The 14,828-nt window shown below is 53.1% G+C and overlaps 1 long non-coding RNA gene across 1 annotated transcript; it reads left to right on the forward strand.

The window, feature by feature from the left end:
• The first annotated feature begins 1,386 nt into the window (after positions 1 to 1,386).
• LOC147356521 (uncharacterized) lies at positions 1,387 to 11,799 on the forward strand. Its single transcript, XR_015142752.1, has 3 exons — positions 1,387 to 1,809; positions 8,335 to 8,531; positions 11,391 to 11,799. It is a non-coding gene; the product is annotated as an uncharacterized LOC147356521 (long non-coding RNA).
• Positions 11,800 to 14,828: the final 3,029 nt, after the last annotated feature.

A 14,828-nucleotide genomic window follows, 5' to 3' on the forward strand; every position in this document is an offset into this window, starting at 1 on the left:
TGGCAGCCTGGGCCAGGCAGCCCAGTACCCAGGCCCACAGGGATAGCAATGGAGGGCTCAGCAAGGGACGAGAAGGCAGTAGACATGGGGCTGTAGGGGCTGAATGGGCTGCACAAAGTCTGGTGCTTCCAGGAGATGCCATCAGTGCTGAGGTCCTGGGAAGGAGAGCCTGGGGTCCAGGCAGGAGCCAGGAGCTGGACAGTCTTGCTGAGGCCTGGATCTGGCTTCAGTTTCCTCCCTTGAGGGCCAGGTACCAGCACAGAGAGGCTGTGTTCTGGGGAGTGTGTCTGCTTCTGGCCACCATCTCATCAAGGGCACGGGCCAGAGAAGGTGCCTGTCCCTGGGTGAGGAGGTGTGCTTGAAGCTGCAAAGAGGGGGAGGGGCACGATGCTCAGGGCTTGGTTGGGGTGGGGGAGCAGCAGGGACAGAGTCAGGCTCCCCTGCTCCCTACCTCCTGCCCTCCTGACCTGAAGCAGGATATGGGGTGTCAGGGCCAGGACAGCCTGCACGGGGCTCAGTCCTGCTCTTTCCATGGCTCCTAGAATGTCTGTCTGAGCGGGAATGACAAGCTTTCGGTTGGGCTGATTGGAATTTGACGGTGCTGAGCTGACTGGTGGGCCCCCAGGTAGGGTTCCCCTGTCCCCGCCAGGTCCTGGGGGAGGGGTGGTTTTGGTCACCTGGGGACTGGTGGAGGGGCAGGGGCTCTGCAGCAGGGACCTGGCTCCCTGGAAGATGGTGGGGCTTGGTCCCCTGGGACCTGGTGCAGTGTCAGCTCTCGTCCTAAGAGGTGACCTCCAAAAGCAGCTCCTGGATTCCTGGGTCACTAGCCTGCTCTCGGGCTGGGGGTCAGAGCTGGCTCCAGCCTCATAATTCCATTAAAAATGAAAACCCCTTTGCCCCCACACCCAAGGGCACCCCGGAACCTCCCACAGAGCCCTCCCACAGCCCCAGGAAGCACTGTCACCCACCGAGCTATGAGGTAGCACTGTCAGCACGGGCCAGTCCTCCTCCCCCTCCTCGGCCCTCAGCCCAGGCCCAGGCTCTCGTCTTTCTGGGGATGCCCTGAGCCAGCTTCATCATCCCACTTTCCCGTGCATGCCAGTCCGCGTGTCTGGGGCTCCGTCCCCCAGTGACAATGCCCCACACTGGGAACAATGATCTTATTGTCACGGCCGGCCCTGGCTCGGAGCTCAGAAACGTTAGACGCCACGTCCCTGGTTATCACGCTCACAGGGAACAGGGCTGGGTTCCAGCTCACACGAAGACATAATAATTTTCTCCCATTATTCAAATCTCCTGTTTCCCTTGCCCCACCTTTGGCGCAGCAGCCGAGGGGAGAGGGCGGCTGGGCGGTGAGGGCCCAGGACCCAGGGACGTCTTCGCACTTGGCAGCTGGGCTGCGTTGAGGTCCCACTAGGTCTGCAGCCAGGTCGCTGCTCACGAGGGGCCTGGCTGGAGACTAGGACACTGGGCAGAGTGCAGAGCACTTCCAGAATCAGCTCCCTCCCCACAGTTGTCTCTTGACCAGAGGCCCGCTGTGCTGGCAGGGCCAAGGATGACGCGGGACAGAGATGCAGTCAGAGGGTGGAGGCAACCCCGCCACCCGCCGCCACCCATGCTGGCCAACTCCGCTCAGAGGTGACCGTTCCTGGCCCGGAGCTGGGGGCTTTGTCCACCGCTGCCAGCCTGCCTACCGGGTCGGGGGCTGCCACAGGAGACCCCACCCCACGCCTGGCACGAAGGGAGCACTGGAGGCTGGTCCGCCCACCGCGGCCCCCGTTCGGGCCTCGCTGACAGGCGTCAGTGAGAGTAAGTGGATACCTCCCAGTTATGCAATCCGGGGTCGGCGAGGATGGGCCGCTCGGGCAGCCAAAACAAGCACCGTCCGGGCTCCAGAGTGTGAAATTGTTGGGCCCTATTAAAGGGAGCTGGGGAGGCAGGCTAGGGGCTGGACACGGATCACAGCCTCCCTGTGACAGGCCTGTGCTGTGGGGTCTGGTCGAGGCCAGCCTGGCCCAGGGCCACCCCAACACCCTGTGGGGGATAGGGGTGGGGCTTCCAGAGTCTTCTCCCCTCCCCCTGCTAGACCGGGACATTTCACCCACAAACCCTGCATGTGTGTTGGGGGGGGTCGGATGGAGATTTTTCTGCCTCCCTTTCTTTGTGCCCCAGGGACGCTTTGTGGCCAGTCTATTCACTTAACACTTGCTTGTCCAGCAGCAGCTCTGTGCTGGGCCAGGAGGGCCCTAGAGGTTCCAACAGGAGCCAGGGCAGCCCTGACCCCAGGTTCACAGACCCTCCACAGTGGAGGGTCTGGGTCACCTGCGACTCGGGGAAGACAGGGACCCCGCCCTCCCTGAGGTGACCGAAGACTGGTAAAGGCCTGGAGCAAGGAGGATGCCCCCTAATGGGCCACTAAGTGGGGGGAATACGCAGACAATGGGGGGAGCAGTTCAGGCTTCAAGTGAGGATGGAGAGGAAGGCCTGGCAGGAGGGGCAGACAAGAGGAAGCACCCTTGTCCTGGGCCCTTAGTGTAGAGGGAGCTCCCACCTTCTGGCCAATGTGTTCCCAAGCCTGAGATGGGCAGTAGGAGCCACAGGACCGGGTGAGGTATTGCCCAAGCCTGGGGATGGAGGGGCGGTGTCCTGCAGGGTCAGCAGGAAGAGGGGGAATGCAGGGGAACACAGGGCTCCTTGGGCGCCACCAGCCCCCTGGCCCCAACCCCAGGCTGGAGTCCTGCCAGCAGGCTAAGGTGGTCCCAGCCACAAGTGCAGCCCCTGCCCTCCGCCCACGCGGGAGGCTGGCTGGGCCAGGAAGCAGGGCTTTATGAAGACAGATGAGGGAGGAAGGAGACACTCCATCCCGCCAGAGAGGGCAGGCCTTTTATCTCACGGGGGCTTGGAGAACGCTTCACATAAAACTCATCCACAGGAGCATCAATCAGAAAGTGGAAGGAAGACTCTATAAAGACCTGAAAATATTGGCTGCGGCCTGTGCATGTGGGCGGTAAGGCGCTTAACCAGAAAAACCTCTGAGTCCCTGAGACATTTGTTTCTAAGGCCCCAGGGAAGCGGGGAACAGCACGCCCTTGACCTACGCCAGAGTTTCTCTGGGTCTGTGGGCATCTGCTGGGTGGCAGAGACTTTGGCCAATGTGGCTCCTGCCCTGAGTTACTCCAGCCTCACGTCACTCCCCACCTGATGACTGAAGCTTGGCGGGGAGCCTTGGGGGGGTAGCAGCAACTCCCCATCAGAGCCCCTATCCTGGCAGGAGCCCTGGCATCTCAGCTCCAAGCAGGCCCAAGGCTAATATGTCCCCACAAATTCTCCTCAGCCTCCGTGCTCAGAGCCAATTGCAGCCCCCCTCAGAGTGGGGGCAAGGGCGCCAAGCAACCTCTGTCCTCTTTTAGCAGAAAGAGGGGCGCTCAGAACCCAGGAACCTCCCAGACCAGCAGCTGTGTACAGGGAGCAGAAATGCACCCACACTCCCCAGCCATACACCCAAGCCAGCCCTGCAGCCAGAGATGAGGCTCCTGGGCTGGGAGCGGTGGGCAGGTGGGCAGAGGCGACAGTGGACCTGGGGACGCCCCGGGAAAGACTGGGAGGAGGGCGGTCCTCTTGGATCCAGGCACATCCCTTGATAGAGAACCCTGGCCCTGGGTCCAGCCCCCATCATAGAGCTGCCACCCCAGGCTGTCGGTCCAGGGCCTGGCCCACTCTCCCTATGTTACTCTGGTCAGCAGCTTGGGCATCCCTGGTGATACAGCAATGCTGGCAGGTTCTGTGAACCACTTTTGAATTCTCCTGGAGGGGGCTTGTGGGCCTGGAGCAGGGGGATGTATTAATACCTCCCCAGGGCAGTTTCCAGGTTTGCTTTTCCTTCCCAGCTGTTCAGACAAACGTTGGTGCGTGCCATGAAGGCTGCAGGGTTGGGAGTAGGGTAAGCGCCACTGAAGACCAAAGGTTCTCTCCGCTACTAGAAAGACACACCAGTGATACATTTACCTGGTATCTCTGTCTCATGGGCTGGTCTCATGGCTCCAGGCCCAGTGCCCAGGGTTCAAGCTTCCCAAGGCTTGAGCCCTTCCTCTCGTCGTTCCAGGGAGGTTGTTTTGGGGAGGGAGCTGGGGAAGAAGGTGTCAGGTTCTCCAGGGAGGGACAAGCACCCCCATCCTCTCCCTGCTGGGACCACCCTCCTGACCAGCCTGGAAAGCTCTTCCTGACCCTGCAGCCAGAGGTCCCCAGGCCAGGGTGCCAGGCCTCCAGGGCTGGTCAGCACACTTGTCGACTGCTGCCTTTGTTTTCTTGGGAAGCTCAGTGCTGACTGTGGAGCTCAAAACATGTTTTCTGCTTCTTACGTGTTAGCACGTCAGCAAGGAACTTGTGTCTCTTTGACTAGGCCACGGTGCCCAGACACTGGGTCCCACGTGGGTCCAGATGTGCTGGGATGGCGTTTTGTAATAAGAGCAACATCTCAGTCAGTGGACTCTGAGCGAAGCCAATTGCCCTGCGGACTGTGGTGGGCCTCACCTGATCGATTGAAGGCCTGACTAGAACCAAGGCTGACTTCCCCCAGCAGGAGGAAGCTCTGCCTGCAGATGGCCTTTGGGCTTGAGCTGCCCAGTTCCCTGGTCTCCTTCTCGACACACACCTTAACACACACCCTAACATACACCGTAACACACACAAAGACATACATACCCTAACACACACACACACACAAACCCTAAAATACACCCTAACACACACAAAGACACACATACCCTAAAATACACATATACCCTAACAGACACCCTAACACACACATACACACACCCTAACATACACACACCCTAACACACACACACACCCTAACACACAGAAAGACACACACACCCTAACACACACATACCTGAACACACATATGCACCCTAACACACACACACACACACACACACACACACTATTGCTTCTGTTTCTCTGGAGGACCTGACTAACACAGATTACAGTGGAAAATGTTTATGATTTTAGTGCAAATTTCTTTCTGCTCAAAACGTCCCCACTGGCAAGTGTGTCCCGCTAGCAGGGATGCCAGGGACGATTCTGGGAGAGCCTTGGGCCTGAGCTGGGCAGAACCAGCATCCAGGCTCTGCTGCACCCAGGTTTGGAGGTCGGAGCGTGTGCTTAGCAGCTGGGGTCCCTCTTCTGATTGTCAGCTCCCTGCTCACCGCTTGCTGCCAACCTGCTTCACTTGGCACTTTGGCTGCGTCTTAGCCGTGGGCATTGCAGACACGTGGCCTGTGTGCCTCCATGGGCCAGGCTCCTCCCATTTGTGCTCAGACCCCTGAGTCTCCAGAAGTGCCTATGTCTGAGGGTGACACATGCAGGAAGTGATGTCTGGTCACTGAGGAGTCCAGGGAGGGGCTGGACTTCAGCCATCAGGCGCCTCCCAGCCCTCTACGCCCCAAGCTCCTGTTAACAAGGACACAAACCTCACAGCACGTGGTCCAGCCCCTTTGGCGGGACGTAGGAAACCAACTCGCTTTTCTGAACGCAGATGGGTAAGAGGCAGGTGTCAAGGTTTCAGAACACAGAACAAACATAATTTCTGCAACAAAACCAAAGCAAAGCCCAGGTTTGGGGGAAATCACTACACTGTTCTTGAGAGTGACCCACGAACCTGCTTTGCCATGGACCTGGAGAGCATGAGCCGAGCAACCTTTGGCTGGTGGGTCTGCAGTGACTCAGCTCCTGGGCTGTGCCTCTGGCCCCAACACTTGTGAAGACCCAGTGGCCCCTGACCCTGAGACCTGGTCCTCTCGCCCGTCACCTCCTGGATCTCGGGGGTTCTCCTGATGTGTACGGGTATGTGTTGCAGGCTGAGGAGGGGACACACATGCAGATGCACATTTACATACGTGCACACACATGAGAGATATACATGTGCACAAGTGTGTGAGGCATACAACCCATATATACACATTTGTGCACACACACATACACATGCACACACGTGTAGCTGCAAACATACAGAGACACATGCCCACAGGTATGCACACACCAAGGGAGCCCCCACAGCAACAATCAGCTCCATGTCCTAGTCGCCAGGGTTCCCCCCAGGGCCTGAGAGGGCATCCCTTGCAGTGCAAATAAAGTGCCTTAAACTTGCAGGCTTGATGCATGTGGCCAGCCAGTGACAGACTCCTTGGCCTGAACCACCCTGCACAGACAGGGTTTCCCAGACAAGCCCAGAGCAGGGCGGAAGCTGTGGGCCCCCTGCACTGGGGCAGTGCCTGGCATCACCTAGCACACACGTGGGGTCCCCCTCCCATCTGAACTGGAGCACATCGTGGGGGTCTGGGGGGCCAGCAGGTCAGGGATGCCCAGGGTGGCAGGACCCCTAGCCTGGATACCCACAGAGGAACAGCGGGGACTAGTACGCAGACCCAACCACATGTTCCCACCCGGCTTCTGCCCCATGTCTGGTGGCCCTGGGAGGGGCAGTCATGGGGGGTGTGCTGACTTGGGTCAGGGCAGGAGGTGGTTGCCAGGAGCCCCGGGTGCTTGCTGTGTAGACCTACTTTCAGGGTGGGGGGACTGAGAGGCTGGGGGCAGAATGTGGGGTGGGGGCGTCTCTGGTGGGGAGCTCAGACTCATGGCTCACAAAGCAGCCGCAGCGGCCAAGCCAGGAAGAAGTGTGTCGGGAATGGTAAGCATGGCCCTGCTTTGTGCTTGAATCTGGTTTCCAGGAGAGCTGCTTAGAGTAGGAGGTCTCTTCTCATGATGGGTGTTGGGGGGTGCTCCTGAGGGTGAAAGTTGCTCCTGGCCCCCTGGGGTGCTGCTTTGGCTTCTGGCCTGAGGACCTGAAGCAGACGGTCCCAGCCTGTCTCTCCATGTCCCTCCCACAGAGCGTCTTCTCATGCGGGGCTTGCTCACGGCAGTTAGTCAGGGGCTGAGGCATGGGTGAGCAGGGGCTCCCAGAGACCATAGCCATGAGGGTGCTGTTGGGCTGTACCTGACATCTCACTGCTCCAACCAGCCTTCCAGAAGCCACATATGAAGGCAGAAGAGAACCCCCACCCAGCTCTGTGTAATGGTGACTCTGGGACCCAGTGTGTCCTGCCGTCCCGTGGGCCCTCTCCTCCTCACCCCATCCAGTCGGCCCCCTCCCCACTGGAAGCGCGTGTTCAGGTAGAGTCTGAAATGACTCCAGAATTTCTGCTGGGGTTTACATGAGACCAAAATCACTCTGCAAGGATCACACAACTTCTTTTATTCTAAATGCTTCTCTCTGTCCTGGGTGTCAGGAAACCTCCAGTTCTTAAAGCTTTAGCTGGAAGACAGAGGCTATTTCATGGGACAAAGCCAAGGGGACAGATGCAGCCTGGTCCATTTCCAGTGTTCATGCCCAGATGAGGTTCTTCACCTCTGGAGGGACCCGTGCCCGGGGTGCTGGAGTGGGGGCAGCTGATGTGTGTCTGGAGGGGGCCACAGGAGGGTCATGGAAAGGTGATGGGATTCTCTGCCTGCCGATGAACTGCGAGAGTCGGACGTGTCCCCCAAGAAGAGACATACTTTGAGGGCCAAAATGTGCTTTGGGAGTTTCAGAGATGCCTGGAGGGGAAACACGGGGAGAGATGGGAGTCACCCATTGGTATACTGCGGAAGGCCTGTGGCGGGGCTGCTGGCTGTAGGGTGGGGGGTCTGCCATGCTGTGTCACAGAGGCCTTGGACTTGGGGCAGCCTGGTTGGGCACCTGCAGCCAGGGAGGCGATGTTTAGGCTCTTGGGGGACCTGACCCCTTCTTGGGATGCCTGAGGCTGTGGGAGAAGTCACAGCTCCCAGCAGCTCTGGGTCTCAGCAAGACCACATCCAGGGGCCTCTTCCTGGGGTGGGAGGATGAGCGGGATGGGAACCCAGGCCCACGGCAGAGCAGGGAGGCCCCCCACACACACCCAGGATTCCATCCTTGACTGGACTCTTCTGGGCCTTGGCCGTGGCCTGCCGAGCCCAGGTTTAATAGCATCCCCTCCTTCTGGGTGCTTAACCAAGCTCCCCTTGGGAGCGCCCACCCACTGCCCTGTCCACCCGCCCGTAGCCTCCGGACCCTGCTGCCCCTGCTGTGCGGTGCCAGCCCTGCACTGCAGTCTTGCCCACGGTGCGGAGGGGAGGGGGCACAGAAACTTTGTCCTGCTGACGAGTATCAGGCGCAATTTCTCTGTGACACCCTCAGACCCTAGACCTGGTTTGAGCATCAGAGTCCAGTGTGTGGCAGGGCTTCTCACAGTCTCTACTCCCTGATGCACCCTCTCTGGGGACCAGGCCTCACTCCGCCCCTCATCATTCTGTTTGCAGCTCACACGAAGGCTGCCCCACAAGGCAGTGACAGCGGAGCTGAGCCCAGAGCAAAAGCAGGAGGAAACAAGTGAAGGGGGCGGGAGGAGCACGTGCAGAGAGCCTAAGGCAGAGGGAACTGCCCCGAGTCTCGCTTGGTTCCCCTTCTCGCCGCACAGCCTGCCCAGCATCTGAGCCTTGGTGCCCCTCCTCAGTCTGTAAGTCAGTGACTCCAGCCTTCCTGTGTCCTCCCATGGCCCTGCCCCCTGAGACCCTGGGGTCCCTTCACTGTCCCTATTGACCCTACTTTCCTTACCTGCCCGGGTGACTGAAAGCAGCTAAGAATCCAGTGTGGGGTCGGCCAGCAGCCTCGTGTCCAATGCTAACTGGCTCTGAGACCTCAGGCAGGTCAAATGGTTGCTCTGTGGCTCTGCCTCCCCATCTATGAAGGCATAGAAAATCTAGAAATTGTGGGAGACAGACTGAGAGCAGGTGAGGATGAGCACAGAAGCCGTGTCACTGCCAGTCACACTGAGGTTTCAGGTCCTTCTGCACCTGTTGCACTGCCCCAGTGAGGGCCAGTTTGAGCCCCAGTTACCAGGGTATGGGGGTGGCGGGGCATCTCACGGTCCGAGTTCCCTGTCCCTACCCCTTCTCCCATGCTCAAAGTCTGGACAGGTCAGGAGCCAGGGCCCTGAGCTCTGTCCCCCAGAGGAGTCAGGGCTGAAGCCAGGGCATGTGGATGGGCGGGGCCCAAGGGAAAGCTGGCACCTGCTGAGACACACTGCAGCAGACTGGCCCTTTGGCACCTTACCTACTGCTAAACCCGTGAGCCCAGAGGAGGCACCTTCAGCCCCGGGAAGCGGGGGCCTATTTTCAGGCTTTGTGCTGCACGTGGTGTGTGCATGAGTGTGCGTGCTGCGTGTTTAATTTACTCCTGCCCTGTTGGTTTCACATAGCTTCATGTACTTTTCAATCACCGGCATATTTTAAAAGATCTATCCGCCTGGCAGCACCGACCCCCAGACTGCTGTCTCTGGCAGTTCAGTGGTTTTCCTCCCTGCTCCCCACAGAGGGTACCCATGTCCCCCTGAGACAGGCACCCCCACTGCCCTGCATGGAACTAGGAACAGGTCTCTGGAGCGGGAGACAGACGATAGAGCAGTTTCACTAAGCTCTGCCTGATTCTGCTCTGGACATGTCCACTTACAGGACAGGGGTCCCTGTCCCTACACTCTCTTCCTGCTGAGTATTATTTGACATTCAAATTTCTGCAAATTGGTTGTCTGGGAGGTGGAAAACCTTTTTTAAATTTTGCATCTGTATGATTACTATTGAGTCTGAAAAATCTCCATGCAAATGTTGGCCACTAAAGTTTCCCCCATGTGGATTCTTTCAGTGGTAGCCTGTCCTTTACAGTCTGAATTAATCACTCAGTCATTTTAGCTGTAGCCTCTCCATGCCATGAACTTTCCCCACCATATTCTCCACTAGACCAGATATCTTTATCTATTTGCCAAAGAATTAATGCTTTCGAATTGCAGTATTAGAGAAGATTCTTGAGAGTCCCTTGGAGAGCAAGGAGATCAAACCAGTCAACCTAAAGGAAATTAACCCTGAATATTCTTTGGAAGGACTGATGCTGAAGCTGAAATTCCAGTACTTTGGCCACCGATGTGAAGAACCAACTCACTGGAAATGACTCTGATGCTGGGAAGGATTGAGGGCAAAAGGAGAAAGGGCAACAGAGGATGAGATGATTAGATAGCATCACCGAATCAATGGACATGAATGTGAGCAAACTCCGGGAGATAGTGAAGGACTGGGAAGCTTGGCAAGCTTCAGTTCATGGGGTTGCAAAGAGTCAGACATGACTGAGCGACCGAACAACAACAAATTTTTATTTTATATCTGTTTAAATCTCAAATTACAATGGAGCCAGATCCCTTAATTTCCAGCTACAAGGAAAGAATTTCCAGGTACAAGGTCTAATGTAAGAATTTATTACTGCCCCCAAGATGACAAAGATATCACCCCCACATTTCCTTCCATTAATAAAACTGATATAGTTTTATCATTCACATCCAGGCCTTGATCCAACAAAGAGCATGTGTGCAGGGTCCCTCCCACCCCTACAGAGGGAGTCTGTTTTCCAAATGCACCCAGGCCACTGTCTGTCCCTTCTCCAGAATTGAGACCTGTGGCCACCTATACCTCTTTCTGAGCTCTGTTCTCCATGCCACACTCACACCATGATCTCGTTCTGGCTTATTCCTGTAGTTTCGCAGCAGTCTAGTTTAGTGGGCTTTCCAGGAGGTGCTAGTGGTAAAGAACCCACCTGCCAATGCAGGTTAGAGGTAAGAGACTAGGGTTCAGTCTCTGGGTCAGGAAGATCCCCTGGAGGAGTGCATGGCCACCCACTCCAGTATTCTTGCCTGGGGAATCCCATGGACAAAGAAGTCTTATGGTTTACAGTCTGGAATCGCTGGACACGACTGAAGCAACTTAGCACACACAGTGTTTAGCAGCCTTGCTCTTCTTTTGAAAAATGTCTTAGCTGTTTTCAGCCGCATCCCTGTTGGAATAAGTTAATGAGATCCTCCAAACACACTGATGAGATTTTGATTGGAATTGAAACAACTCTAAAGACAAAACAAAGAACTGCTGTCCCTACCATGTTGAGTTGTCACATCCATCTCACTTTTAGTCATCACATTTCATGCTTTTTAATAGCGATCGAGCATTTCCCTGAAAAGTCTTGTGAATTCTTTATTAGGTACTGGGGAGACTTGCTTCTACTGTGAGTGGCATCTTATGTTACTTCTTCTGATTGATTGCTGTCAATGTAGAGGAATGCTCTGAGTTAACCTGGAATCTCACTGAATTCACTTATTATTTTGTTGTTGTTGATGTTGTTTGTCTTAAGTTATTTAGAATTGTTATTATGAGTGACCACTATATAATCATTCTTGGTTTTCTTTTTTTGTTGTTATTCTATTTTATTCTTATGCATAACAGTAAGTCAATTCCTTTCTTTCGTTCTTGATGCCTTATTTCTTGTTTGCTTATGATTGCAGTGTAAGGAACTTGAACAGTCATGGAGGGGCAGAGAGGATTCCGAAGTCTGTGACATGAGAAAGCTGCTCTAGGTTATTTGAAGACCGCCAAGTCAAGAAAGCTTCTTCTTATTTCTAGTTCTCTAAGCAGTTTTAGAAAGACCTGAAATGCTAAGGCTTCACCACATGCTCTTTCAGCACCTGTTAGCTTTTCCTTAAGCCCTTAATGTGAATTGATCAATTTCCTGAGTTTAAACCATCTTTGCATTCCTGGAAGAGATAAACCACATTTGATCATGATTTATCTTTCCCAATATTTTATTACAAATATTTTCAAATATATAAAAAAGTTGAATTTTCCATTGAACATCTATACACCTGCCATTGAGATTAATATATAACTAATAAAATGTACTAGTATTGTATACCATTTACATTGATATTTGCTAAATGTCCTTTATTACATAGCTATTCATCTGTCTTTCCCTCTATCCATCCAATAATTCATTTTATGTTTTGATACATTTCAGCTCACTTTCCCCTAAATATTTCAGCACATATATCCTTAACTTGTCATGGACACGACTTAGTGACTAAACCACCACCACCCATAACTTGAGTTCAGTATTTCTGAAGGGTCCTTTTTATTTCTTTTGTAGTAAAATTTATAAGTGACTTTTCCAAATGCACTCACCTCTGTGTGTGACCCAAATACAGGAGATGCAGAACAGTCACCCCCAAAATCTCACTCACATTCCTATCCAGCTTGCCTCCCCAGAGGTAAGCAGAGCTCTGACTTTTTCCCCCTAATTAGTTTTCTTGCTCCAGAACTTCACATAAACTGAAGTTATGTGGTAGGTACCCTTTTGTGTCTGGCTTCTTTAGTGGACATAAAGGTTTGTGGGTTTGCTGTGTCTTTGGGTGGATCAGCAGTCCAACTGACTTCATGGTTTTAAGGAGAGTGTGATCCTCCCACTGATGGACACATGAAATGTTCCTGGCTTTTTGACGTTATCATTAGAATTGCTATGAGCATTCTTATGTTAAGTCATTTTTTGGACATGTTTTCATTTCTGTTGGGTAAACATCTTGAAGTGGAATTTCTGGGTCACGGGGTAATTACATGTTTAGATTTACAAGAAACCACCAGATCTTTGCCCCAAACACCCACCAGCACTGTTGGGAGTTCCAGTTACTCTACAGTCTCACTGGCATTTGGGGTTCAGTCTTTCAAAATTCAGCCACTCTGTTGTGTGCATTTTAAAACACTTGGTTGAATCCAGGGAGCCAATATTTTACTCAAGATTTTCCTGTCTCTGTGTAAAAAGATTCTAAGACCTTTACTTCCTGCCTTTTTGCTGTCCTGGACACTAAACTGACACCTGTCTCTTAAAATGAAACAGGTTGCTTTACCCCTTGTATTATTTTCTAGAAAAGTGTATATAAGAATCATTTGTCCCTTGAAAGAACTCATCTGTAAACTGTCTTGGTGAAACGCTCTTTTTTAAGAAGGGTAAGGACTTTGATTCCCATTTTTGAGTTAAGTTTTCTATTTCTTCAGAGGAAAGGCTTGGCACTTCGTATTTTCCCAGAAACCTGCCCATCTGATCTCAAAGTCTTCCTTAAATCCCTTGCCTAATAACTCAGCTGGGCATAAAGATAGACCTGGGGACTCACTAGGTGACAGAAGATCAGGGGTAACTGCTCCCCAAGACCAGTGTGGCTCAGAGGAGGGCAGGAGGCCTCAAGAAGGAGATGAGTCTGGGGTGGGCTCTGAGCTCCAGGATCCTGAGAGCCTCCCAATGCTTTGCCCTCTCCCCAGCCTTGGAGGAGCTGAAGGGGTGAGCCATTTTCCCTTGAGGAAATCCAGAAAGATGCCTGCACTCTATAGCTCTGAAGTCTGTGTGAACTCCCAAAAGGCTCCTCAGGGGCCTTGCCTGGGGAATAGGTATGCAATACCTGCCTCAGGTGTGTGCAGGGAACAAGGTGGGAATTGCGGTACCTCCCTCAGGTGTGTACACAGGTCAAGGCAGACTGTGGTACATGCCTCACATGTGTGCACGGGACAGAGTAGATTGTGGTAGCTGCCTCAGGTGTATCCTGGGGACAAGATAGACTCAGTGAGATGAAGGTGAAAACACACCTTAGAGCAGGTGTGCATTTCACACTCATCTCCTGACTTCCTCCCTCAGGAAATACAGTGGTAGTGAGGCTCTGAAGGTTTTCATTCCTATTTTTAAAGCACAAAGGAGTAAGTCTCTGGTAACAGGATTTGACACTATGTGACCCTGAGTGGGAGGTCCCTGGAGCTTCATGAAAGTGAAAGTGAAAGTCGTTCACTCGTGTCCAACTCTTTGCAACCCCATGCACTATACTGTCCATGGAATTCTCCAGGCTAAAATACCAGAGTGGGTAGCCTTTCCCTTCTCCAGGGGATCTTCCTGACCCAGGAATCAAATCAGGACCTCCTGCATTGCAGGCAGATTCTTTACCAACTGAGCTATGAGGCATGCCCCTGGAGCTCCAGTCACTTCAGTCATGTCCAACTCTCTGTGACCCTATGGACCACAGTCCGCCAGCCTCCTTTGTCTATGGGATTCTCCAGGCAAGAATACTGGAGTGGGTTGCCATTTCCTTCTCCCGTGATAAAGTATGAAGTGAGTGAAGTGAAGTCGCTCAGTCGTGTCTGATTCTTTGCGACCGCATGGACTGTAGCCTACCAGGCTCCTCTGTCCATGGGATTTTCCAGGCAAGAGTACTGGAGTGGGGTGCCATTTCCTTCTCCACTGGAGCTCCATGGTGCTCGTCAAAATGTACCACCTGCCCAGACAGGTGTGAGGTACTCTGTTTGTCTGAGTTTGTAATGAATGTATGATTCCTCCTGCCCAGCTCACAGTCTGGAGAGAGTTTCCAGGCTGCAGGGCAGGGCAGGGAATCTAAACAGAGCCCAGAGTTTCTGGTGAGCTGAGAGATGGGTTCTGAGTGTCCCACATTCTCACAATTGATGAAATTCAAGTGAAAGTATAGATAAGTCAATAGCATTGTGTCAAGATGATATTCCTGGCTTGCACAACTGTGTCAGGGTGAGGTACAGTGTTAACACAGGACAAGATGAACAGAGTGTATTGGAACTCTATGTGCTGTTTTGCAACTTCTTGAAGCATGAAATAAAATATAGCTTTATTTTTAATTACCAGACATGAAAAGAAGTGGGAATATATGCCTCATGACCAAGAGAAAAATCAATAACTAAGAATAGACCCAGATTTTACAAAAATCATAGAAACACAATAAATGAGCACTAAAGAAACTAGTGTAAGTATAACCTATGTCATCAAAAAAGCAGAGGAAAATATAAACATGATGAGGAGAAGATAGAAGAGATAGAAAAGACCCAAAATGAGCTTCTAGAGGTGAAAAAGTGCATTATCTGAAATGGAAAAATACACTGAATAGGAT

This window comes from Bos grunniens, chromosome 16, assembly GCF_055505025.1.
Source record: "Bos grunniens cultivar Pamir isolate PY7600 chromosome 16, Bosgru_T2T1.0, whole genome shotgun sequence".
Taxonomy (NCBI): domain Eukaryota; kingdom Metazoa; phylum Chordata; class Mammalia; order Artiodactyla; family Bovidae; genus Bos; species Bos grunniens.